The 25,263-nt window shown below is 35.8% G+C and overlaps 1 protein-coding gene and 1 long non-coding RNA gene across 2 annotated transcripts in view; one reads left to right on the forward strand and one right to left on the reverse strand.

The window, feature by feature from the left end:
• The window catches only part of LOC143662403 (netrin receptor DCC-like), a 528,746-nt gene that overhangs the window by 80,121 nt on the left and 423,362 nt on the right, over nt 1-25,263 (reverse strand). The window lies entirely within an intron of this gene.
• Nucleotides 19,423-23,762, forward strand: LOC143662060 (uncharacterized). Its single transcript, XR_013165122.1, has 4 exons — nt 19,423-19,465; nt 19,764-19,966; nt 22,494-22,602; nt 23,274-23,762. It is a non-coding gene; the product is annotated as an uncharacterized LOC143662060 (long non-coding RNA).

Below are 25,263 nucleotides of genomic sequence, written 5' to 3' on the forward strand. Positions count from 1 at the left end.
AAGTGAAGGCAGGCATCAGTGAGCCATATGGTAAGTCAAACAACGTGAGGAAATAATGCTTTGGAATATAATGCACAATATGCTAGGATTAGGAGGCAAATATTACTTGGTGTGTGGAAAAAATTCAAGGGGACCATGTGTCAACTAGATTTTTTTTAAATCAAGGAAAACTCTTGTGTATTTCAACTAGGAGAACTAATGGCCAAACTCTGTGAAACCCACTGTTCTAGTTTGCTAGCTGCCAGAATGCAATATACGAGAAACGGAATGGCTTTCAAGAAGGGGAATTTAATCAGTTGCTAGTTTACAGTTCTAAGGCTGATTAAAACAAGTCTGTAGAAATGTTCAATCTAAGGCATCCATCCAAGGAAAGACACCTTGGTTCAGGAAGGCCAATGAAGTTCAGTGTTTCTCTCTCAAGTGAGAAGGCACATGGCAAACACAGTCATGGTTTCTCTCTCAGCTGGAAGGGCGCATGGTGAACACGGTGTCATCTGCTAGTTTTCTCTCCTGGCTTCCTGTTTCATGATGCTCCCCCAGAGGCATTTTCCATCTGCATCTTCAAAGGTCGCTGGCTCATGGACTCTCCACTTCGTGGTGCTGCAGCATTCTCTGCTCTTTCTGAATCTCCTTCATTCTCCATAATGTTTCCTCTTTTATAGAACTCCAGAAACTTATCAAGACCCATCCATGTGTGGAGATATGTCGTCACCTAATCCAGTTTAACAATCATTCTTGATTAAATCACATCTCCAGGGAGATGATCTGATTACAGTCTCAAACATACAGTATTGAATAGGGATTATTCTGCCTTCATGAAATAGGATTTTGATTAAAACATGGCTTTTCTAGTGTCCATACATCCTTTCAAACCAGCACACCAACCCACTCTTCAAAATTATTAACTACTCACTCATTGATTTACCTGTTGCATGAAACATTTCACCAGGTTGAATTTATGGACACTCTTGGGAGTGTACCTAGTTATCCAAATCCTAGTAGGCCTCTTCCTAGGATTGTACTACACACCAGACACAGTGGCCACCTTTTCATCCATTACTCACATAATGATTGAAGTTTAAAAATTTAAATAACAACTAGAAGGCACGTAGGAGTCATAGATCTCATGGGTACTTATGCCCAAACACATACACACACATGCATGCACATACCACAACACATATTTTAACCAGTGGAGAAAATAAAGCCCCAAGATGTTCAATAGCACTTGTAAGGTCAAATAACCATTTATTACTTATTTTAAAAATCACATCCCATTAGTCTTGAACCCTTATCTTATTTTGCATTTCTCTTAGTACTCATCACCACACAGCAGATAATATATGCATTTGTTAATTTTCTCTATCCTGCCACTAGAACACTAGCTCCTATAAGTGACTTTGTCACTCAGTGCTGCATCACTAGGACAGTGAACAGTATATGTTAACAAATACATGTTGAATAAATAGATGGATTAGTGAATAGAAGATGAAACCTAGAATATATGTTCTTAATTATAATTCAGAGATTCCCCCAGTATGGTGTATTGCCTCTCTATAAAGCTAGTTTGCTATTTTCTGATTTAACATGAAATGTTATAAAACAATTACATTGAATCATGGAGAAATGACGATTTCCAGTTCTACTCTTCAGCTGCTTAAGAAGAATGTGGCTTCTTTTATTTTTATTTTTTTGTATTTGAATGGCAGGGCTACATTTCATTATTTTTCCATGTGAGTATCCTGTTATTGCAGCACCATTTGTGGAATTTTTTTTTTCCTTTGTTTTGTATGGGAAATGCATAGGCTGGGAATCCCACCAGGGTCTCCCACATGGCAGGCAAGAATTCTACTACTGAACTACCCTTGCACCTCCAGAATATGGCTTCTTCAATCTCTTTTTTACCATTTCAGTGAAAGCACAAATCAGATTATTTTAAATGTGGAGAGAATAAAAGCAAAGGTATGTAGCCGAGTCTTGTTAGAAACAGAACTTGACAAGTTTCCCTTTACTAAAAAAGTTACATTAGACAAATGTTTTGTCTGCAACAATTAAGAGCATATGAAGTATTAACAGAAGTTTGTCCTTAGCAGAGAGACAGACACTGGTTCATCTAATGATGCATCCATCTAAAGGGACATTCCCATAACTCCAGATGAGGGCAGTGGATATAGGGTTGAACATTCTATTGAGGACTTCCTAAATTCCAAGCAGTATCAAAAGTACTTTAAACATCAGTTATACCATTTAGTCTGCACAATAACCCAATGGGGAAATCACTTTATGGATACAAAAATCAGGCAAAAAAAAGATCAATTTCCTTGCCCACAGTCATAGAATTGGTAGGTAGTGACCTAAGTGTAAAACGTCTGACTTGATCATGCTCATACACATTGTGCTGTTTATACTCAGTGTTGCTCAAGAAAGGATTTAAGTTGCCTACAGAAAAATCAGTGGAAGATGTTGACCTCCAATGGGTCCCTGCTTCCTCTCTACATGCTTCCTGTTCGACTTCACCTGTGCTAAGCCTTAAATAGTTGAAAAATCCTTAAGATCTGTTCCAGCAATCTGCATCTGGCACCTGCCATCATTTTTTTAATTTGGCATCATTCATAATTGACACAATTGAGGCCAGCATGTATGTAAGTGGGTGGTACGTTAATAGGCACTGAGTGATGAAAAGATTCTGAGCATGATTTTTGCTTTTTAAAAGTAATGTGAGATTTACTTTCCATGCCTAAACTCATGACAAAGAGAAAAACAGATACAGTTTTACAAAGGAAGCAATGGTGTTTAAGATTTTCACAAGGTTATTGCATATTATCTAAATTTGTTTTAATTATATGACTATAAAAATTACAAAATTTATCTTATAATGAAGCATTTTCTGTTATAATTCAATTAAATATATTCAATTATGTCATTTTTATGTTTGTGCAAAAACAGTCATTTCCAGGATATCCTCAGACTTCAATCTTTGTATTTCTTGGTTCATATTTCATGTTTGGATGAATAAATCAGACCTGTCTTCCTGACATCTTACCAAATTCTGCTTTTCTGGAATCTAAATATCTGTATGTAAAAATGTCATCTTCCATAAAAAACCCTCTGCTTGGCAAGGTGAAAAAGTGAAAAAATTCTCTATGCATCCTTAAAGCTAAATCAGTCTTGACTTTTTCTTGTAAACTAGTACTAAGTAAAACCTCTTTAACCCTTTGCATATAGACAATGAAAACAGTCATATTCTTAATACATTTAATTATTCTTTTGTTCTGTTCTATACATGGTCATCTGGAACCAAGAAGGTTATTTTACAGAGTCTTAGAGAAGGGAGCCACATATACATATACTTTGGGTAATTTCCAACATATGCAAAACTTAGAGGTTCTTGCTATCCTCTTATCTTACCTCTTTACGATCTCTTCCTAGATCTTACTTTCATATCCTGAAGGGTCTAAAATTTATGTCTCCAGTCCTAACATTACCCTTGGGTCCAGACTTCTGTATCTGATTGCCTACTTGTATCCCTACTCAAGTATCTAATAAACACCTCAATCTTAACCACATTCAAATAGAATACTTAGTTTCTCCAAACTTCTTCTTTCCCACATGTTTTCCATCTTTGCTAATGAAATCATCACTCAGCTAGTTGCTGAAACCAAACACATAGGAATCACTCTTAATTCTTGTTTTTTTTCCCGCTGTTCCCTGTCTTTGGTTGCGTTCACTGGCAACCAAGCCTGGTACAAAGATTCTTGTTCAAGTGATTTTGGGGGGGACTGCTCTAGCGCAGTGGTTCTCAAACTTTAATGTACATCAGAATCATCTGCAGGGCTTGTTAAAATACAGACTGCTGGACCCCACCTCCAGAATCTTGGATTCAATAGGTCAGGGGTAGGGTCTGAGAAGTTACATTCTAACAAGTTCCCAGGAGTGGTGATGCTCTATTTACAAGATGACACTTTAAGGATTGCTCTAGGGAGAAACAGAATGAGGACCAGAGATTGGAGTGAGGGTATGGCTGAGCAAACATGATCCAGGGTGGAATCAGTGATTGACAAAGAAGCATCTTTAGGCACTGGGAAACTCATACTCTCAACAATTAGACAGGATAGCTTTCCAGCCAACAAAGAAGATCTGGACATGTCACCAACACCATCTAATAAAGTCTTTAAATCCATTTATTATTACTTTTTTAAAGTCCATTTTTTTTTTTGGTAAGCCTCTTCAGATCCACCTGAAGAGATCCTAAATCAGAACACTTTTCACTATATCCACAACAATCACACAGTTCACTCTCATTTCTTAGCAGATGGAAACTCCTTCCTCAGGCAGAATTCCTTCTGTTTTTTTTGTAGGACATGAGCCAAATTCCCGCTATGGGCAATCTAGCATCTGCAGGGGAAATGAATAACGACCTTTTAGTTTAAAAAGCTGCAGCTGCAAGTTCATAGTCAATGTTTGCAACAAAGGACTGATGAAAAAACCTCCTAACTGTTCTGGTCTTACTCGCCTACAAACCATTCTCCTTGCATCAGTCAGAGTGAATATTTTTAAAGGATAAAGAAGATCATGTCTCCCTTCCATGACTCTCCAGAGTACTTAAAATAAAATCAAATACGCTTCCATGGCCAGTATGGCCCAGAATTTTTCTGACTCGAGGCATTTGACTTGACTGTATTCTCCCCTTAAAGGTTCTTCTTCTCCCATCACTCCAACCCTTGCCATTATCTTTGCCATTTGAAGATGTAGATGGGTGTCTTCTCATCATTCAGGCCTTAGCCTAACGCCATCTCCTCAAAGAGACTGGCACAGAGCATTCTTTCTAAAGCTTTTCCCAACCCCCTAAATATTATATCATGTTATCCTGTTTTACTTCCTTCATGACACCCAAACTGCCTGAAGCCATCTGGTTTATTTATGTGTTAACTTGTGTATCATATCTCCCCATAAGAATATGAGTTCCATGAATACAAACTTTGTTTTGCAGTTCAAGCTGTGTCCCAGTGCCCAGAATGTGTTTGGTACATAGGAGTTAGATAAATACTTTGAATAAATAGATCAATCGTCTTCATGATTCTGATGAGGAGACTATTTAACTACTTAGCCCCTCAGTTGCTTTACTGGCTACAGGCCAGTTTGTTTAGTATTTTGTTTTAGGATTTGCCTAATTTAAGATTAGAAAAATTAAAAGAACCATTCAGACCCCGATTTTCAGTCAAAATGATCAGCATTGTTCATTTTTAAGACAGATGCTTTATGAAACAAATACATCTATATCTCTGACAGCTGGGCCATACATCAAAAGGACAAAAGAGTTGGTTATTTTACCAAAGTTGGATTTAAAATGGTTCTACACATATTGGTGTCACTGAGACTTTGGGCACGATGTGATTGCACAGAAAACCGATATAAGACAACACAATGGATAGCATTTCTCCAGTTACAGAGTTGCTGTCTGCTTCATGGAGAGAGACTAGGAGGCCATGACTGGAAAAGGCAAAACAAAGCAGGAAACAGAACATTTGTTCTTGTGCAAGAACAACTGTGCCCATAAAGATTTCGCAACCATGTAGGATTGGAATCTAGGCAAGCTTCTGGGGAAGATCCAGAAACTGAATGTCTAGGCAACAGAATGTGAACAACAAAAAGCTGCTCTTTTTGGCAAGATTCTTTTTTCATATCGTCTTTCTCCTAAGGCTGCCGAAACGAGCAGACTTAGCATCAGCATCATGTGGGAGCTTTATAGAAATGCAAATTATTAGGTTCCACCCCAAATGTACTGAATGAGCAATCCTCGGTGTAGGGTCCAGCACTTTGCTTTGACAAGCCCTGAGCTGATTCTTGTTCAGTTTGAGAGCCCCTGTTCTAGGCTAGAGCCAATCTATTGGCCTGTGGTGTGAGGACATGGACTAGGTTTTGGTTACAGTCACCTACAATTGGAAGTCCAAGATTTGGGATGAATCTGAGCCTGGCATTCAACTTTTAATTTGCCAGGCAGTCTTCAGCAAAATACAGTGTTCACTTATTGTGTTCTCCATGTACAAACAAAATGAAGAAATCTGACCCTCAACACTGCAGGGACTATCAGGCAAACTGAAGGTAGCAAAGCACTCCAGAAAAGTAGAGTGTTCTAAGAATGACGGACACTGTTAAAATTCAGAGATGTGTTAGGTTTTGTTCACAGCATGCATTTTCAAGCAATCATTACTTGTTTTGCCAAGTGAAGACACTTTACCTGAATTGCCTTAAATATATATTTAATAATATTCAGGATTGTTGTCAGCAGAGGGCTCTGGGGGAGGAAATCAGTTTCCTCAGAAACACCAATCAGCTCATCAATCTGCCTAGTCAGGCAAACATATCCACTAATGAGTGGCCTGTAATCGTCACTCACAATGATGTGACGTGTCACTGCTGATGAGTACAGGAGATTAAATTGTCTCAGGAGCAAAGTGAGGCAAAGCTCATGTTATCTGGTTGTGTACAGTCTTTGCATTCCTTATGTCTGACTGTTTGAGTGGCGGCCACAATTGACTGTGATAAATGATGACTCCAGCTCTCACGCACACTCGAGGACATGTGCGCACACGCACACATCCACTTCCATCATCTTATCGAAGAAAGAGTTATTGCATCAATTATAAACAAAGACATTTTATTTTCACATATTACTGGATAGGTGTATTCACTTGGGCCATTTTCCTACTAAATAAGAGGTTTTTTATAGGCACTGGAATATAATTAAAGAGATTTCCAAGTTCTACCTTTCAGCTCTACAATGTGACCTAACTCTACCCTGTCAATATTTTACTTTGCTTTGGTTTCTCCAAATGCCCCCTCTTCCAGCCAAGGTAATCTTGTCACTTCCTATTAAAGAAAGCTCATTTCGATCTTGCTCAAGCAATTTTCCCTTCCAAGCCGTTCTCTCCATTTCTCCAAATGTGACTATCTTCTAAAATTCCCTTCAAATTCTAACTTAAGTCCCACTTTCTCCCACAGTCTTTGTGAATTATTTTAGTTCATCTCTCCATTTGCTGAATTCCTACAAAATTGTTTTCCTGACCATTGTGCTTTGAATTATTATATAATATTGTCATGTGATTGACACTCTCTAAAGATCTTTTAGGTCAGGGACCATGTTTTATGCTTCATTCCTAAGCCCTAAGAATATATGATTCATAATAAGAATTGAATAAGTATTTATTCAATTATTGTCTTCGCAGGTCTGAAACAGTCAGTAAAATGATAATCATCTGTTTCTTACCATAAAAGCTAATAGGTCACTTTTTTTTTTTTTTTTTTAACTAGGGAAAGAAAAAAATTGCATGAAAACAAGTCAATATCCTGAAGTTTTAAAAGTACACACAGGTGGTATAATTCTTACCTACTATGCAAGAGACCCAGGTTCAATTCCCAGCCCTTAAACTCCCTCTACCCCCACAAAAAATAAAAAAATAAAAAATTTAACAAATGGTGCTGCAATAATGGGATAGTTACATGGAAAAAAGAATGAAATGTGACCCCCACCATACAGCATACAAAAAAAAAAATAGACACAGGCAGCACAATTCCTATTTACAATTGTCTTAATTAAAAACTTTTATTATTCTTAATAATATACACAAGTATTTTGTTGAAAAAACTCTGCCAATGCACCCATCACCAGAAAGGGATTCAAATATGTTCAGCATAACTTAGTTTCTAAAGTAAGAAAGTAGAACCATATTTTTAATTATTTCTTCAATAAAAATATCAAAGCAAAAATATTCTGGGTAGAGTAGGAGAAAACTTTCTATATCAAAATACAGTATCACATGAAACTTCAAACTCATGAAACTTTTAGTTAAATTGAAGGACAAGGATAAATAAAGAATGCTTATCCAAAAAATTTTATAGGAAAATAGAAAAGAAGGAAGGCAAATTACATTTTATTATTTCCCATAATGACTATCTGAGTGCTCTTTGAAAAACTGCGGAATGCTAAGGGAAGTTAAAGATATATTCTTTTTGATAATAAAAATGCATAATTTGAGTCACTAAATGTGACTGTAGATGAACCTTTTTTTTAAGATACAGAGCATTAATTTTGAATTTATTCAATTTTAAGGAGTCATGTGTGCCTGTGTATGTGTCTGTGTGTATACAAGTACTTAGTTTTTTTTTTAAGTAAATTTCCTCTGAAAACATTTCAATTTACTAAGGTAAAAATTTGGTTTGAAACCATAATTTCAGTTCCAAAGTCAAAACTGTAGACTTGAAAACAGGATGTTAGGATATCGAATCAAAATCAAAACAAAATCTGCCCTCCAAAAATAATTGTCAAAAATATCACCTTCTACATTCCCAATACAGTGAAATCAGCAGTTTATTTTAATCTCTGAAAACAAATGTCTATCAGTAGCATTTTCCTCACTTAAAATACACATTTTGAAATTGAAAGAAAACAAGTTTAGAAGGTAAGGGGAAAAACTAGCAGATAAATCACTTCGAAATGGCATGGCATTCTCAGTGGTGCTTTAAAATTGAGTTATTTTTCTGTTTTGGAAACAAAGAAGACTGTAATATAAATTGTGCTTCTCCCAGAAATCTCTGTCAGGATATATGGAAACAGCCAGTTCTTCCCTGACCATACATGCCACAGTATTAAATAACCCACTACTCTAACTTTGTTAATTATTAAGCATCCATGGAATGGAGTAATCTATGTCAGTGAATCAATTGCTAAATTAAGTGTGCTTAAAGAGTTGTTTGCCCATAGACAAATTTAAACTAAGAATTTAAGAATTGGTTAATACATATTATTTGGCTTCATAGAATCCTATAAAAGAAAAAGTGTTTTGATACTGGGCAGTAATATAAAATGAACACCCAATGTTTACACACACACATGCATATGCCCAATGTATACATATGTACGTATATGTATGCATAGATGTATATAGTATATATGTGTGTAGATAATGTACATATATTCATATATTGATTCATACAATTGACTAGTATGTATCTAGTAATCAATGGAATGAGTCAATATTTCTAATAAAAACCTTTTATTATTTCCCTCTAAAATTTATTGACTGCATTGGACAACTATGACTTAGTATCTTATCTAACAATAGTATAAGAAGAAAAAAATAATATCACTTAAGAGAACAGATTTCTTCTCTAATGTCTTAAATAAGACAAATTAAGACTTGTTTTAATGAGGTTTACTTCAAAGAACTAAATGATTTTTCCAAAAAAAATCATATAAATTTTTCATAAATATTTTGATATAGAAGGGATAACATCAGCATCCCTTAAGAGCTTCATTTACATATCTTCACTTATAATATTGAGCCTCACTCCAGATAAGCTCTCTGAGGAATACTTAGGCACTCTAAAAGTTGAGAAGCATTACCTGATCCAGTGGTTCTCAAACTTTAATGGTATCAGACTTACCAGAAGACTGGTGAAAATACAGATTGCTGGGTCCCATCCTCAGTTTTTGATTCAGTAAGTCTGGAGTGGGCTTGAGAATTTGTATTTCTGACAAGTTCCCAGATGATTCTAAATGCTTCTGGTCTGGGCACCACACTTTGAAATCCACTGCTACAATCTTTCCTAAATATCACATTTTCCACTTGGGGTATTAGGTGAATTTGACATCACACTTAAAAATGTTACTTTCTGAGAAAAGCTGAAGAGCTTGTGTTCTTTGATGCTGCTTGAGGGTCAATCCGCATGACACGAGAGAATACAGCACGAGGGCTAATGTTGGATTTTGAATGTGACACTGACCAATGTATCCTCGTCTGTGTGAAATCCCAACTCTTCCCCACAGAGCTGCAAGTGACAGGCTTGTTTTCTCCAGAAGCAGCATTGCATCCAATCTGGCATATGAGTGCTACGAGTTCTATTCTGGAATAGCAAAGTGGCAAACCTCACCTGTTTGTTCTGCCCAGAGGTAAAATTGTCTCCAATATCATTGGACAAGTATATGATCTCTCCTCACAGATCTCGCAATTGCCTCATCCCTGTAGGCATTTGGGTTTGGAACCCCTCTATGAAGAATAGCAGAAATGGTTTTTGTTCGGAATATTTCAAAACAGTTGGCTACAGATTGTGGCCTAACACTCTTTAAACAAACAAACAAACATGAACTCTCCAATGAATCCCTGGGTTTGAGTACAAGGCTTAAAAGTGTAATAACCAGGAAGAATTTACTTGTGCCCCTAAGTACCCAGAGCAGCAGACTTGCTATATGGAGATAATTAATGTGGACTATATGCATGTGAAAAATGTGTGAAAATGAGTCCAGTTTAAATGTAATTAAAGCTGATACATACTTTCTGGCAGTAGTTAAATTTGAGAATGTTCGTTCTATTTAGACTTTCCTAGTTTTGACGACAAATTCATATCATCATTAAACAATATTTACTTTTTGCTATGGGAGAGGGTTATGCGTAAGGATAACTTCGGAGTCTTTTCACATCATCAGTATATAAGCTTCAAGTCTGGGGAAAAATATAGCCCTATTTCATATTTGAAATTGCCATCTTCCCTTCAAGGGGCGACCTAGTCAGCCCTGCTTAATGTTTTGGTAATGAAAAGATTTTATAAATACACCAAAACCCAGGAAAATATATGAAACATGCTAAACTTGGCCTATAGCTAATCTCAGCTTGCAAAGTCAATAGTCCATAAATAAATTTTAATTATTCTTGGCAAATTTTTCCATGAAGTGATTATGATGTTAAGAGTGGAATAAGTAATCTGATTTCTGTTTGCTACTCATACATGCTAAGTAGTAGACAGAGAGCAACAAATTAAAAATTAATTATTGACGCTGACAAAATTTTGAAAGAAAATTCATTTAGTTGATAATACTTTTTGTTTTAATTATCATTATAGTTTTAAAAAAAGCTAAGGGAGGAGAAACATCATCTGACTTAAAAGTTTTAAGCAATATCATTCTGGCTGCTATATTGTTAAAAGCATATAGAAGGACAGGGATGAAAAAAGGGAGGTCAGTTAAGAACCTACTACAATGTTGGAGATTAAACAGACTTCAATGATGGGCCATGACATCTACTTCTTCAGTAAGTAATAGATCTAACACTAACGAGTTATTCCAGCATTACAACTAGAACTAAGGCATTCCTACTTGTGCATTGATCTTACTGTAAGCTCACTCTTGAATCTGTTGCTGAGGAATGAAAAAACTCAGAAAACATACTGAAAACTAGAATCGTCTGATGCACAGTTTTATGTAGGGAAAGAAAAAGTTTGACCCAAATGTAAAGTTATATTTCCCTATGTCCATTACTGTGTTTCTAGGTAAATGATTCCTCAGATCAGGATGAGAAGTGGTTAAATGATGCAAATACTTTTAAAAACCTAATTAACCAGAGAGCAGGCGAACTTCCATTAAAGACAGTGGAGAAGGATGCTGCAGAGCTCATTCTTCTTCCAAGGACAGCTAGTGGAAAGGCAGAAACTGTCTAAAACAACTGCTCTGGGACACTGGAGGCCAGACAAGCACTGTATAGTACTCAGGGAAGAATGGGGCAAAGAAACTGACAAACTATTATGAAAAATTGTGAGTAACTTGCTCCACTGTGGTTGCTGGAAACCATCCTCCACTCTTAAAGCAAGCAGCCACAGTTAAAATCACTGGCTAGCCTGGCTGCTGCAGGAGAAGATGTGGAAGCCCTTCTCCCCAAGAACAGGGGTGAGGAGAGGCCTGGGTGAGTGTGCCTCATGGCTTATGATCTGTGAATTCAAACTGCCGGGTCCTGCTGTTTTAGCCTGCTCCAGACGGCTGCTACACCATTGATTTTATCCCATCTCTGATGGGTCAGACATAGCAACCTTTACAAACATACTACCTTCTGAGGGCTGTGAGGAATAGTTTGCTGATGAGCAACATATGCTTGGGAGGCCAGGAAAGTGCAGCCTTGGGGAGCTAACAAAAATGATTTTGGACATCTTTCCTGACCCAAGGGCCATTTGGAACTGGTCAATGCTAACTTCATGAGCTCCTGGTCCTGTTTTGGCTGGGAGATACTGATGAGGCAATTGTCAAAGAAAAGTCAATCAACAGCAAAACCCTAACAAGAGAAAAAATTGACTTGCAGACTCACTCATCAAAATAATCAGATGCCTAGACACCAGCAAAAAATTATAAGCCACACTAAGGAAAAACAAGATATGGTCTAATTGAAGGAAAAAAATAAAAATTCAAAGGAGATTCAGAATTTGGAACATCTTATCAAACAAATAACCTAAATCAATTCAAGGATAAGAAAGAAAATATGGCTAAAGAAATTAAAGATATGAAGAAGATACTGGGTGAACATAAATAAGAATTTGAAAACATAAAAAGAATCTTAATGGAATTTATGAGAATGTAAAGCATACTAGAAGGGACTAAAAATACTCTAGAGGCAAACAAAAGCAGATTTAAACAGGCAGAGGAAAGAATCAGTAAACTGGAAGATAGAACATTCAAAATCTTACAGAAAGAGGAATAGATAAAGAAAATAATGGAAACACTTGAGCAAAGTCTCAGGGAATTGAATGACAGCATGAAGAACACAAATATCTATGTGACGGGAATCCCAAAGGGGAAGACAAGGGAATAGGGAGAGAAAGAATATTTGAGGAAATAATGACTGGAAATTTCTCAACTCTTATTAAAGATGTAATTATGCATGTCTAAGAAGGGCAATATTTTCCAAACAAAATAATTCTGAATAGACTTACACTGAAACACTTACTAATCATAATGTCAAATATCAAAGATAAAGAAAGAGCTCTGAAAGCAATAAGAGAAAAGTGATTTATCACATACAAGGGAACGGCAATAAGAGTAAGTGCCAATTTCCCAGCAGAAACCATGGAGGCAAGAAGAAATGGCACGATATATTTAAGGTGCGAAAGGGAAAAACTGCTAGCAAAGAATTCTTTATCCGGAAAAACTGCCCATCAAAAATGAGGGAGAACACCTGGGAAATCCCTGATACTCTATCAAACATTAGGGACTTTCACCAAGTTAATAAGCCAAGACCTTGATCTTGAGGCTTGCTCTTATGAAACTTATTTCTGTAGTGGAGAAGTTAAGCCTGTCTATAACAATGCCTGACAGTTACTTTCAGAGAATCTCTTTCACTGCTCTGATGTGGCCTGCCTCTCTCTCTCTCTCTCTCTCTCTCTCCAACTCTGTAAATAAAATCATTACCCTACCCTTTTCATGGGACATGGGATGACTCCCAGGGTGAACCTGGCCCTGGCACCTTGGGATCAACAATGCCTACCTGACCAAAAAGGGTAAAAGATCCAACAAAATAAGGTAACAGTAGCTGAAGAGATTTCAAATAGAGCAAGAGGCTATTCTGGAGGTTACTCCTATGTGAGCATCAGCTAGATATTGCTAATTTCTATGGTAGGCCAATCCCCAATGAACAGTATTTGTGTAAACCCTAAAGGATACCTAGAGCTGTGTGTAGGCTCTATAAAAGTTTCACTCACTAAATTTATTTTTCAGAAACCTTTAACCTCCACATGGTTCCTAGGCCAGATAAGCTCTGAAACCCAGAGTCAGCATCTCTCCAAGAGAATCAACCAGTTGCATCCTCCTACCCCATAATGTTGACACCTCTTCAACATGAAGAAGTTAGATTGGGCATTGACCAAAGATTCCTAAAAACTGGTAGGAAGATCAAAGGAGAAGGAGATGTTTTATCGGAGAAGATAGGATTTAACAAATGAGGATGACTACTGAATCATTATATTGATATTTCTTTTTAGTCTCCAGTGTCTTAGAGCAGCTAGAAAGAAACACCTGAAATGGTGGAACTGTAACCCATACCATACTTTGAAAGTTATTCTAAAACTACTTGCTAAAATATACTTCAAAATTTATTGCTTTTATATATATATGTTATATTTCACAATAAAAATGTTAAAAAAGAAAAAAATGAGGGCAAGTTTAAAATATTCACAGATAAACAGAATCTGAGACAGTTCTTCAACAAAGAGACCTGTCTATAAGAATTGCTAAAGGGAATTCTGCAGCTTAAAAGGAAATGACAACAGAGAAACGCTAGGAGTATGTAGAAATAAAGATTATCAGTAAGAGTAACTAAAATGGTAAAGAAGAGACAAAAAATGGAATAGGACATATAAAAACCAAAGGATAAAATGGTTGAAGTAACTACTGCCTTCTGAATAATATTATTGAATATTAAAGGATTAACTCCCCAATCAAAAGACACCAATGGGCAGAATGGCAAAAAAAAAAAAAAAAATTATTATCCATCCATATGCTGTCTACAAGAGACTCACCTTGTACCCAAGAACACAAATTGGCTGAAAGAGGTTGGAAAAAGGTATTCCACACAAACTGTAATTAAAAATGAGCTGGGGTAGCAAGCCTAATGTCAAACAAAATTGACTTAAAATTAAAAATTAAAAAAAAACTGTTATAAGAGATGCAGAAGGAAACTATATATACTAAAAAGGTACAGTCAACCAGGAAAAAATAATAATAATAAATATTTATGCATCTAACCATACTGCCCCAAAAATAGACAAATCAAACACGGGCAAAACTGAGGGAGAAATAGACATCTCTAACATAGTAGTTCAAGAGTTCAATACAACACTTTTATCAATAGATACAGCATGTAGATCAAAGATCAACAGGGAAACAGAGAACTTGAATAATATGATAAATGAACTGGACCAAAGACATATACAGAATCTTGCACCCCAAAAGAACAGGACACACATACTTTCCAAGTGCTCACAGATCGTTCTCCAGGATAGATCACATTTAGGGTTACAAAACAACTCTCAATAAATTTAAAACAACTGGAATTATACAAGGCACTTTCTCTGACCATAATGGGCTAAGGTGGAAATCAATAACAGGCAAAGAACTGGGAAAATCAAAAAGATATGGATGTAAAACAAATTCTCTTAAACAATCCACAGTTCAAAAAAGAAATTGTAAGGGAAATCAGTAATTATCTGAAGACAAGTGAAAATGAGAACACAGCATATCTAAACTTAAGGGATGCGGTGAAGGCTGAGCTGAGAGGGAAACTTATAGCCTTAAATGCTACATTTTTAAAAAAGAAAGAGCTGAAATCAAAGACTTAACTACACCTGGAGGAATGAGAAAAAGAACAGCAAACCAATCCTAAAGCAAGCAGAAGAAAGAAAAAACAAAGATTAGAGCAGAAATAAATGAAATTGAGTATAAAAAATAGAATTAAAGGGTGGGCCCTGGTGGCTCAACAGGCAGAGTTCTAGCCTGCCATGCCCAAGACCGAGGTTAGATTCCCAGTGTCTGCCCATGCAAAAAAAAAATAACAAAACCAAAAGCTAATTCTTTGACGAGATCAATAGAAGTGACAAACCCTTAGCTAGACTGACAAAAAATGAGAGAAGATGAAAATAAATAAAATCAGAAATGAAAGGGAGGGCATTACTATTTACCTCACATAAATAAAAAAAAATCATAAAAGGACATTATAAACAACTGTATACCAATAAGTTAGACAATTAGATGAAATGGACAAATTCCTGGAAATTTATGACCGATCTACACTGACTTTAGAAGAATAGAAGATCCTAACAGATCAGTTACAAGTAAAGAGATTGACTCAATCATCAGAAACATCCCAAGAAAGAAAAGCCTGGGACCACATGGCTTCACAGGTGAATGCTCCAAATAATCATGCCCCCCCCCCAAAATTAATACCAATCCTGGTCAAACTCTTCCAAAAAGTTAAAGAGGAGGGAATACTACCTAACTCATTCTATGAAGCCTTACTACCAAAGACAGATAAAGGTACAACAAGGAAAGAAAATTACAGACCAACTTCTCTAATAAATCTAAACACAAAAATCCTCAACCAAATACTTGCAAATTGAATCCAACAGCACATTAAAAGAATTATACACCACAATTAAGTGTGGTTTACCCCAGGTATGCAAGGCTAGTTCAACACAAGAAAATCAATTAATGCAATACAACACATTAACTAATCGAAGGGGAAAAAAAATCATGATCATCTTATTTGACACAGAAAAAGCATTTGATGAAATCTAACATTCTTTCTTGATAAAAACATTTTGAAAGATAGGGAGAGAAGGAATACTCTTCAACATGATTAAGGGCATATAAGAAAAACTCACAGCTAACAGCATCCTCAATAGTGAAAGACTAAAATTGTTTCCCTCTAAGATCTGGAATAAAACATGGATGCCCACTGTCACCATTGTTATTCAGCATTGCCCTAGAATTTCCAGCCAGAGCGTTTAGGCAAGAAAAAGAAATAAAATACATCCAAATTGGAAAGGAAGAAGTAAAACCTTTCAGTATTTGCAGATGACATGATCCTACATTGAGAAAGTCCCAAAAAATCTACAACAAAGCTACTAGAGCTAATAGACAGGTTCAACAAAGAGGTGGGATACAAGTTCAACATGCAAAAATCAGCAGTTCTTCTAGACATTGATAGTGAGAAATTTGAGGAGGAAATCGAGGAAAAAAATTTCATTTACAATATCAACTAAAAGAATCAACTATCTAGGAATAAATTTAACTAATTATCTGTATGCAGAGAACTAAAACACATTGCTAAAAGAATCAAAGGCGACCTAAATAAATGGAAGAACATTCTGTGTTCAATAATTGGAAGACTAGCTATAGTTAAGACATCAATACTACCCAAATTGATTTACAGATTTAACAAAATCCCAATCAAAATGCCAACAGCTTACTTCTCAGAAACAGGAAAGGCAATCATCAAATTATTTGGAAGGGTCAGGGGTCCCAAGTAGTTAAAAAACATCTTGAAAAAGAAGAACTGAGTTGAAGGACTTACACTTCCTGATTTTTAAAACGTTACAAAATTACAGTGTTCACAACATGGTACTGACATAAAGATAGACATACTGACCAAAGGAATTTAATTGAGAGTTCATAAATAGACCCTCATATTTATGGTCAGTTGATTTTCACAAGGCTGCCAAATCCATTTAACTTGATCAGAACAGTTTTATCAACAAATGGGTGCTGGGAACACTGGATATCCATATTCAAGATAATGAATGAGGACTCATATTGTATACCTTATTAAAAAATTATTTAAAAATGTATCAAAGACCTAAATATAAGAGCCAGAACCATAGAACTCCTAGAAGAAAATGTAGGGAAGGAGCTTCAAGATCTTGTGGTAGACACTGGTTTCTTAGATTTTATAGGTAAAACACAATCAACAAAAGAAAAAATAGATCATTGGGGCTTAAAAAATTGAAAATGTTATGCTTTAATGGTCTTTGTCAAGAAAGTGAAGAGGTAGCCTACTCAATGGGAGAAAATATTTGGAGACCACAGATATGATAAGGGTTTAATATCCAAAATGTAGAAATAAATCCTACATGTCAACAATAAATATACAAAGAATCCAACTAAAAAATGGGTAAAAGATTTGAATAGACATTTTTCCAAAGAGGAAATGCAAATGAGTAAAAAGGACATGAAAATATGCTCAATATTACTATTAGGGAAATGCAAATCAAAAGTACAATAAGGTGATAGAATGTTCGCCTTCCATGAGGGAGATGCAGTGATTCCTGGACCACGTACCACCCCCCCCCCCGAAAAAAAGTACAATGAGATATCATTCCCCACTAACTAGAATGGCCACTATTAAAAAAAAAAAATAGAAAATTACAAGGGTTGGAGAGGATGTGGAAAAATAGGAAGAACTCATTCACTGCTGGTGGAACATAAAATGGTGTTGGAAGACCGTTTGGTGATTTGTCAGGAAGCTAATTACAGAACTGTCACATGATCTGGCAATCTGCTACTAGGTACATATCTAGAATCACCAAAAGCAGTGAACAGTCACTTGCACTCTGACATTCATAGCAGCCTTATTCATGATTTCCAAAATATGGAAGCAACCCAAGAGTCCATCAACTGATGGATGGGCAATAAAATGTGGTATATAAATATGATGGTATATCATTCAGCTGTAAAAAGGAATGAAGTCCTGATGCATGTGACAGCGTGGATGAATCTTGAGGACATTATGTTGAGTGAACTAAGCCATTTGTATTACTTCAGTAATATGAACTAATTACACTAAGCAAACTCATAGAGTTAGAATCTAGGTTACCAGGAGATAGAACGAGGGTAGAGAATAGGGTGCCAATGTTTAATTTTTACAGAAACTCTAATTAGGTTGATTATAAAAGTTTTGAAATGGATAGAGATGATGGTGGCACATTATTGTGAGTATAAATAACAGTGCTCAGTTGTTGTGAATGTGGCTGAAAGGGGAAATTTAGCCCTTATGTCACAAGAAGGAGAGCTGGAGGATAAAATGTGGAACTGTATAACATAGCTCACCATGTTGTGAATTATGACTATGATTAATAGTACAAATATAAGAATGGTCTTCCATGAACTATAACAACAAGGTGTTAATAAAAGATTGATAGAAATTATAAAAAGGAACCAAATAGAGTTGAAGACCATAGTAACAGAAAATTTTTAAATTTCCTAGAAGGGCTTAACAACAGATTGGAGCTGGCAGAAGAAATTAATTAATTGCTAAGGCAATTAAAATCATCCATTCCGAGGAGCAGAAAGAAGAATGAAGATAAGCAAAATAGCTGAGAAAACTGTGTGACCCCGTCAGGAATACCAATTTATATATTATGGGTGTCACAGAAAGAGAAGAAAGAGAAAATGTGGCAGAGGGAATATTCAAGGAAATAATGGCTGAAAACTTCACAAACTTAATAAAAGACAAGTTTATTTATCTAAGACACTCAATGAACACCAAACAGGATAAACCCAAATGGACCATACTCAGTACATTATACTCAATCTGTTAAATGCCAAAGATAAAGAGAGAATTCTGAAAGCAGCAAGAGAGAAACAATATATCGTGTACAAGGGAACCTCAATAAGATTGTTTCAATTTCTCATCGGAAACCATGGAGGCAAGAAGTCAGTGGGATGACATATCTAAAGCACTGAAAGCATAAAATTGCCAATCAGGCATTCTGTATCTGGTAAACTAACTTTCAAAAATGAGGGAGAATTTAAAGCATTCCCAGATAAACAGAAGCTAAAGGAGTTCATGACTAAACCAGCCCTACAAGAGATGCTAAAGTGAGTTTTTCAGGTTGAAAGTAAACGATAATAGACAATAGATTAAAGCCTCACAAAGAAACAAAGATCTCTGGTAAAAGTAACAACACAGGTAAATATAAATGACAATACTATTACATTTTTGGTACATAACTCTGCTTTTTACTTCCCTTCAGATCTAAAAGGCAAAAGTATAGAATGTGATGATGAAACAGTGGTTTTGTACTCATACTGTATAAACATGGAATTTATGATAAGAACTACATAAAGCTGTGGGTACTGGAGGGATATAGGAACATGGTTTGTGTATGCTTATTGAAGTTAGGCTGGTAAAAATGCAAACAAGATTGTTATGATTTAGGATGTTAAATTTAAGCCTTATGATAACTGCAAAGAAAACATCAGAGAAAATGCAAACTCAAAGAGACAAATTAGAATACAGCTTGCCAAGTGTGGGTGGCAGAGAGAATGGGGAGTTAATACATAACAGGTGTAAAGTTTCTATTGGGGGAGATAGGGAAGTTTAAGTAATGGGAGTTGGTGAGGGTACCATATGATTCACTTGAGAGTGGTTGAGATGGGAATGTTTATGTTGTAGGTATATTTCCACAGTTATTGCAAAAAAGAAAGAGCAACTAAAGAAACAATGCCAATTAAATGCAATACATGGTCCTGGATTGGATCTAACAAGTGAGGAGAAGAGGTTCAAAATTACATTTTGGGGACATAAGAAGCAATTGGAATATGGAGCATAAGCTTTTTGTCAACATTAATTTATTGAACTTAATAACTGCACTTAAGGTAATTACATAAGAGAATATTTTTGTTCTTAGGAAATGTACATGGCAGTAGTAAGTTCAAGGAACATGATGTGTATAAGCTACACTCAAGTGTTCAGAAGATGGATTGATATACAAATAGATAGATAAACAGATGAATGGATAGGTGAATCCATTGGATGGACAGACAGATGGATGGATGGATATTTAGACAGTATGATAGGGCAAATGTTACAAAATGTTAAAATTGCTAGACCTGAGTATCTGGGAAGACAGGGCTATGCTCGAGTTCTCTGAATGGAGTTTTATTTATTTTTTAACTCTTCTGTAAGTTTGCAAGTATTACAAAATACTTTTTAAATTCACATAAAGAATGGTAGAAAGAACTAGAGATTTTCTAGACAAGAAATAACTAAAACTGGAGTGTTGATATTACCTTCTAATAGTTGAAGACTAACTACAAAGACTAAGAAAAATATTTGTTCTCCGTGGCCCCAAGTAATAGAATTTAGACCAGTGGGTAGAGAATCATATTTTCCTTCAATATTATGATCTTTGTGTCAGTTTGGCCTATTCAAAATAGTATGGGCTAAGTAGGGAAGTAATAATTTTGTGGTACTAGAGGTATTTTAAACTTACTTTGGGCTGCCAGGTAGAAAAGACTCTAGGGGAAGATGCTTACAAAATCTCCAAGGTTATAGGTCCCAAACTCAAGCTCACAACTAATGCTCAGCTTATTACATCAAAATTACCTGAAGCATTTTAAGATGAAGTTTCCAGCCCACCCCCAAAGACAGAGCCCAGGAATCTGTAGTTAACAAATTCTATCACTAGGTAATTTTGATAATCACTGAGGGCTAGAAGTAATTTCTGGAAGCAATTTAAATACTGCAAGACTATTTGAGTTAAATGAATTTAAAAGGCCTATATAAATTTAAGTCTTCACAGCCAGAACTCAAATAGTCTCTCCCTCCAGACCTCTGCTGCATGTGCTTTACTGACCACTATAACTGAAATATTCATTTTTCAAATCTACGTTGTATCTCATGCAACTAAATTCATTCTAGCCTAAAAAAAAAAGAATAAGAAAAGGAAAAACCTTTGAAAGATTAGCTCAGTTATACTGCCATTCAAATAAATGATTAATCACAAAAGAAAATCAAATTAATTATGCTATAGAATTACTTCATCTATAAAAAATGAAAGATCCCGTTGCCAACATGACCATAATATGTGCTCATCAGACTTATATTGAAAAAGGTAACTTCAGAGGGCAAAGACGTTCCCATAAAAAGAACTGAAAGAACATGCCACAAATTCTGATTATTACCCATCTATTCTAACCCCACCATAATCCAAGGATACGATCCAAACATGTTTCAAGCTCTGGCTACTCATGGATATAAAATAATATAGCTTTCCATGATGAATGGTTCAAAGCTTGTCAATTACTGATCTTAACAATTCTGGTATAGTTTGTGAAGGTATTAGTGACATGGTACACAGTAAATCTCAGTTTCCATTCTCTATCTCTCAAAGTTACAAGGTTAATCATTTTCTACAGTTAACATGCGAGTTTTGCTTCAATAGTTTGGTTTTGTACTTTTCTCACTTTTCTTAATCCATACATTGGAAATTTGGGAAAGGACACATGCTGACGTTGATGTCTGGATGGTGACAGGAAAGAGTCTCCTACCAGCCAAGATCATCTGGAAAAGATGTTGGCATGGGTTTGGAGTAGCGGACATTTTACATGTGAAGGAAAAAGTGTGTTGTCAGATTGGAAGGAAGAAGTTGTTCCAGGTATAAGGACCAGCAAGCAGCAGGGCAAAGCTAAATTTTCTCTTAAAGGGACAAATATAATTTATTTTCCTAGGCATGGGCATACGGACACCTAAATCTGCTTCTTTACCCTTACTGCTCTTAAAACACCTTACTAACAACCACCCTCTTATGACAAATGGCATTTCAGTGCTTTTGGCAGGAAAATAGATGGTCCATACCAGAACGAGTGGGCAAAATATTGTTTGCTACTGTGTTGTACAGTTTAGTACAATCATCTACAAACTAGAGGTTAAAACTTCAAAAAGGCAGCTTAAAATAGTATCTTTAGTAAATGTTTTTACTGTAGCCACAAGGAAGAAAGTCTAGTAACAGGATTATAATCAACATATTTTATTGTCCAAGTTCTCTTTAAAATAAAAAAGGTAAAATTTAAGGACCTCTTGTGAAAGACTGGGAGAAAGAACTATTTAAAACTTTTATTCAAAGTATGGATTTTCTGTTACAAAATTATCGACTATTTTTTTGGAGGGAAAAATCTTCCAAACCATAATGCACACATTTTTCTTGGTATTTTGCCTTCTGGACTATCATTTTAAACCATCCATGCATCAAACAAAAAAATATGAGCATGGGGCAACTTTGTCTGGGATATATATGGAAATTTCTGAGAGAAACATTGATTTTCACACATAGGTATGTTGAGCATCAGAACGATTTGGGACTTGTAAACAATTTCTTTTAAAATAGTTGATTTTTTAAAACAGACCAAAACAACAATGATCCTATCTCCACAAATATCAAATTTGATTGGTGAAACTTTATCAGAAATTGCAAGACTTCAAAGGCAGGGATACTACTCTGGAGAACAGTATTGTAAGTATTTTCACCAAATTAAAAAAAAAAAGTTAAATTATACATTAAAGTTTTATAAAACTAGGAGTGGTACAAAAAAGGGGCAAATAAACCTGAAGCTGCTTTTCTCTACTTCCACAATCAGAAGTCAGGTTTTCAGAATGTAGGTTTTCTCCACCCTAGTACAAGCATTTTAAACAAACATGAAATGTGAAAATCTAGGTTTATATGAAATATAACATTGAGGAGAAATATGAACTGTTTCATTTATTATCAATAATAATAATAAGAGCAATAATTTAGCAGACACATGCACATTCAAAACTTCGTCTTTACGAGAAATGTAAAAGTTAGGTGGAGTCATGCCTATTTTAAAAATAAGGAAGCCAAGAAATAAGGAGGGTAAGTTGGCCAATATGACAAAGCTGGACAGTTTAAGTTAATATGTGATTCTAGGTCAGTCTGAATGCAAAATCCATTTCCATTGCCATGCTTCCTTACAAAGGGAACAATCCTTAGAAACTTCTAATAAAAATTAACTATTGTAAGTCACTTATTCAAAAACCTAAAACAAAACAAAACAAAACAAAAAACCAACAACAACCCATGTTTGAGGGGGAAATGAAGAAACAGAAGTTCAATTTTATTTTCCTATTGTTCTCTGACTTGCTTGTTTGTACTTCTCATAACAGGAAGAAGATGTTACTAGTCATTCAGTCAAGAGACTGAGGAATGCCTTGGTCATTAACTAGCCCAGTGCTTTGGTTAAATCCTCTAATATTTTTAGTCTTACATTGTTCATCTCTGAGATGTAGTGTTTTGTTATCTCTAAGATGTCAGCAGTTCTACGAGACAGATTTGTAGTTTTCTGCCTCCCTCTTTTAATGCTCAAACATGATAAAAATTCTTCCTAATGTTTTTCTCCAAGATTAGTATCTTTGAAGTACAATGACACACAACAGACTAGCTATGAGTGCAGCTTTAAAGTAATCAAAAGACTGTCTCCCATGACTTCCTACCAATGAACCCTGCACGCATTCCATGATGTACAGCCTGAGTCCAGAGCACTTAATGGAACATTTCTCATGAATGGGCAAAATAAACTAATCACTTCATGTGTTCCAACCTCTGTTTATTTTTCTCACAATTTTGAAGTAAATCTGCCCTCACACACAAGATGTGAGGAGAATAAAAGAAAAAAGTTCTAGTTCTTTTAGAGAGTCTTCTGGAACTGAAGTTTAAAAAGGGTTTTGTCCCTTTCCCCTTTATTGAAAACAGACATAGTTTTCATCAAGATGAAGAAGTAGCCCACTTTTTGGAGCATCCAAACCATCTAGAGAATCAATCGAGTCAGCCAGAGGAATCCTTTTAGATGGAGAGATACCAGTTGGCCTTTCAGGGACAGCAATCACATTACTTTTCTTACCTTCATCCCCAGTTCTAGCCAGAATAACTCCTTATTTCATTTTGCTCAAAGCTTCTCAGTTACTGCCAAGGTACAACAGTTGACACTAATTCTCTCTACAGTTAATCTTAGAATAATGTAAAGAATTGAGTAATGTAAAAGGGGATATTATTGATAGAATGACTAAAATTTCTACCCATTCCTTTACAACTTGTTCTCAAAACAGCTACAGTGCTTTATCACACCAGCTGGCTTTGATGCTAATTAACCTTTAAAATCAGCTGCGTTCTGTACTTTTTGGTTTGACGTGCTCTTAAATGTTCTGCTTAGTGCATGAAGAATGGGAATGCTTAGGGTGCAATGACAAAACAATAGAATCTTAGATGCTAGATAAATAAAATGCTGGGTAGGTCTTTGATCACTGGTATTCTTCTTCCACCTATTTTGGGGATCCTTAACTCATTCAGTTTTATATTTTTCAGTATTTCAGAACAGCCATTCACATCCATCAAGTCAATAAACACACAGAATTAAGAATGACACTCACAATGCATGCTTTTAACACATGCGTCTTACCAAAAACCTGCCTATTCGGTACCTTTACTGTATACCCTCTTTCCTTTTCTTTTCTATTTATTATCAAAAATAAGAATTCTAATTATGCTTTTGCCTCCATCAATATGTTAAATTGGACTGGCTCGGGAAAGTATCATCACTGCCTCTTAAAAACAATGGCATGCATCTCTCTCCAGCCAACACAACAAGCAATCTCACCACCCTCCCCCTGTCTACGTGGAACATGACTCCCAGGGGTGTGGACCTTCCTGGCAATGTGGGACAGAAATCCTAGAATGAGCTGAGACTCAGCATCAAGGAATTGAGAAAAACCCTAGAATAAGCTGAGACTCAGCATCAAGGGATTGAGAGAACCTTCTCGACCAAAAGGGGGAAGAGTGAAATGAGACAAAGTGTCAATGGCTGAGAGATTCCAAACAGAGTCGAGAGGTTATCCTGGAAGTTATTCTTACGCATTAAGTATATATCACCTTGTTATTCAAGATGTAATGGAGAGGCTGGAGGGAACTGCCTGAAAATGTAGAGCTGCGTTCCAATAGCCATGTTTCTTGAGGATGATTGAATAATGATATAGCATTCACAATGTGACCGTGTGATTGTGAAAACCTTGTCTGATGCTCCTTTTATCTACCATGTCAACAGACAAGTAGAACATATGGAATAAAAATAAATAATAGGGGAAACAAATGTTAAAATAAATT

Source organism: Tamandua tetradactyla, chromosome 18 (assembly GCF_023851605.1).
Source record: "Tamandua tetradactyla isolate mTamTet1 chromosome 18, mTamTet1.pri, whole genome shotgun sequence".
NCBI classification, from domain to species: domain Eukaryota; kingdom Metazoa; phylum Chordata; class Mammalia; order Pilosa; family Myrmecophagidae; genus Tamandua; species Tamandua tetradactyla.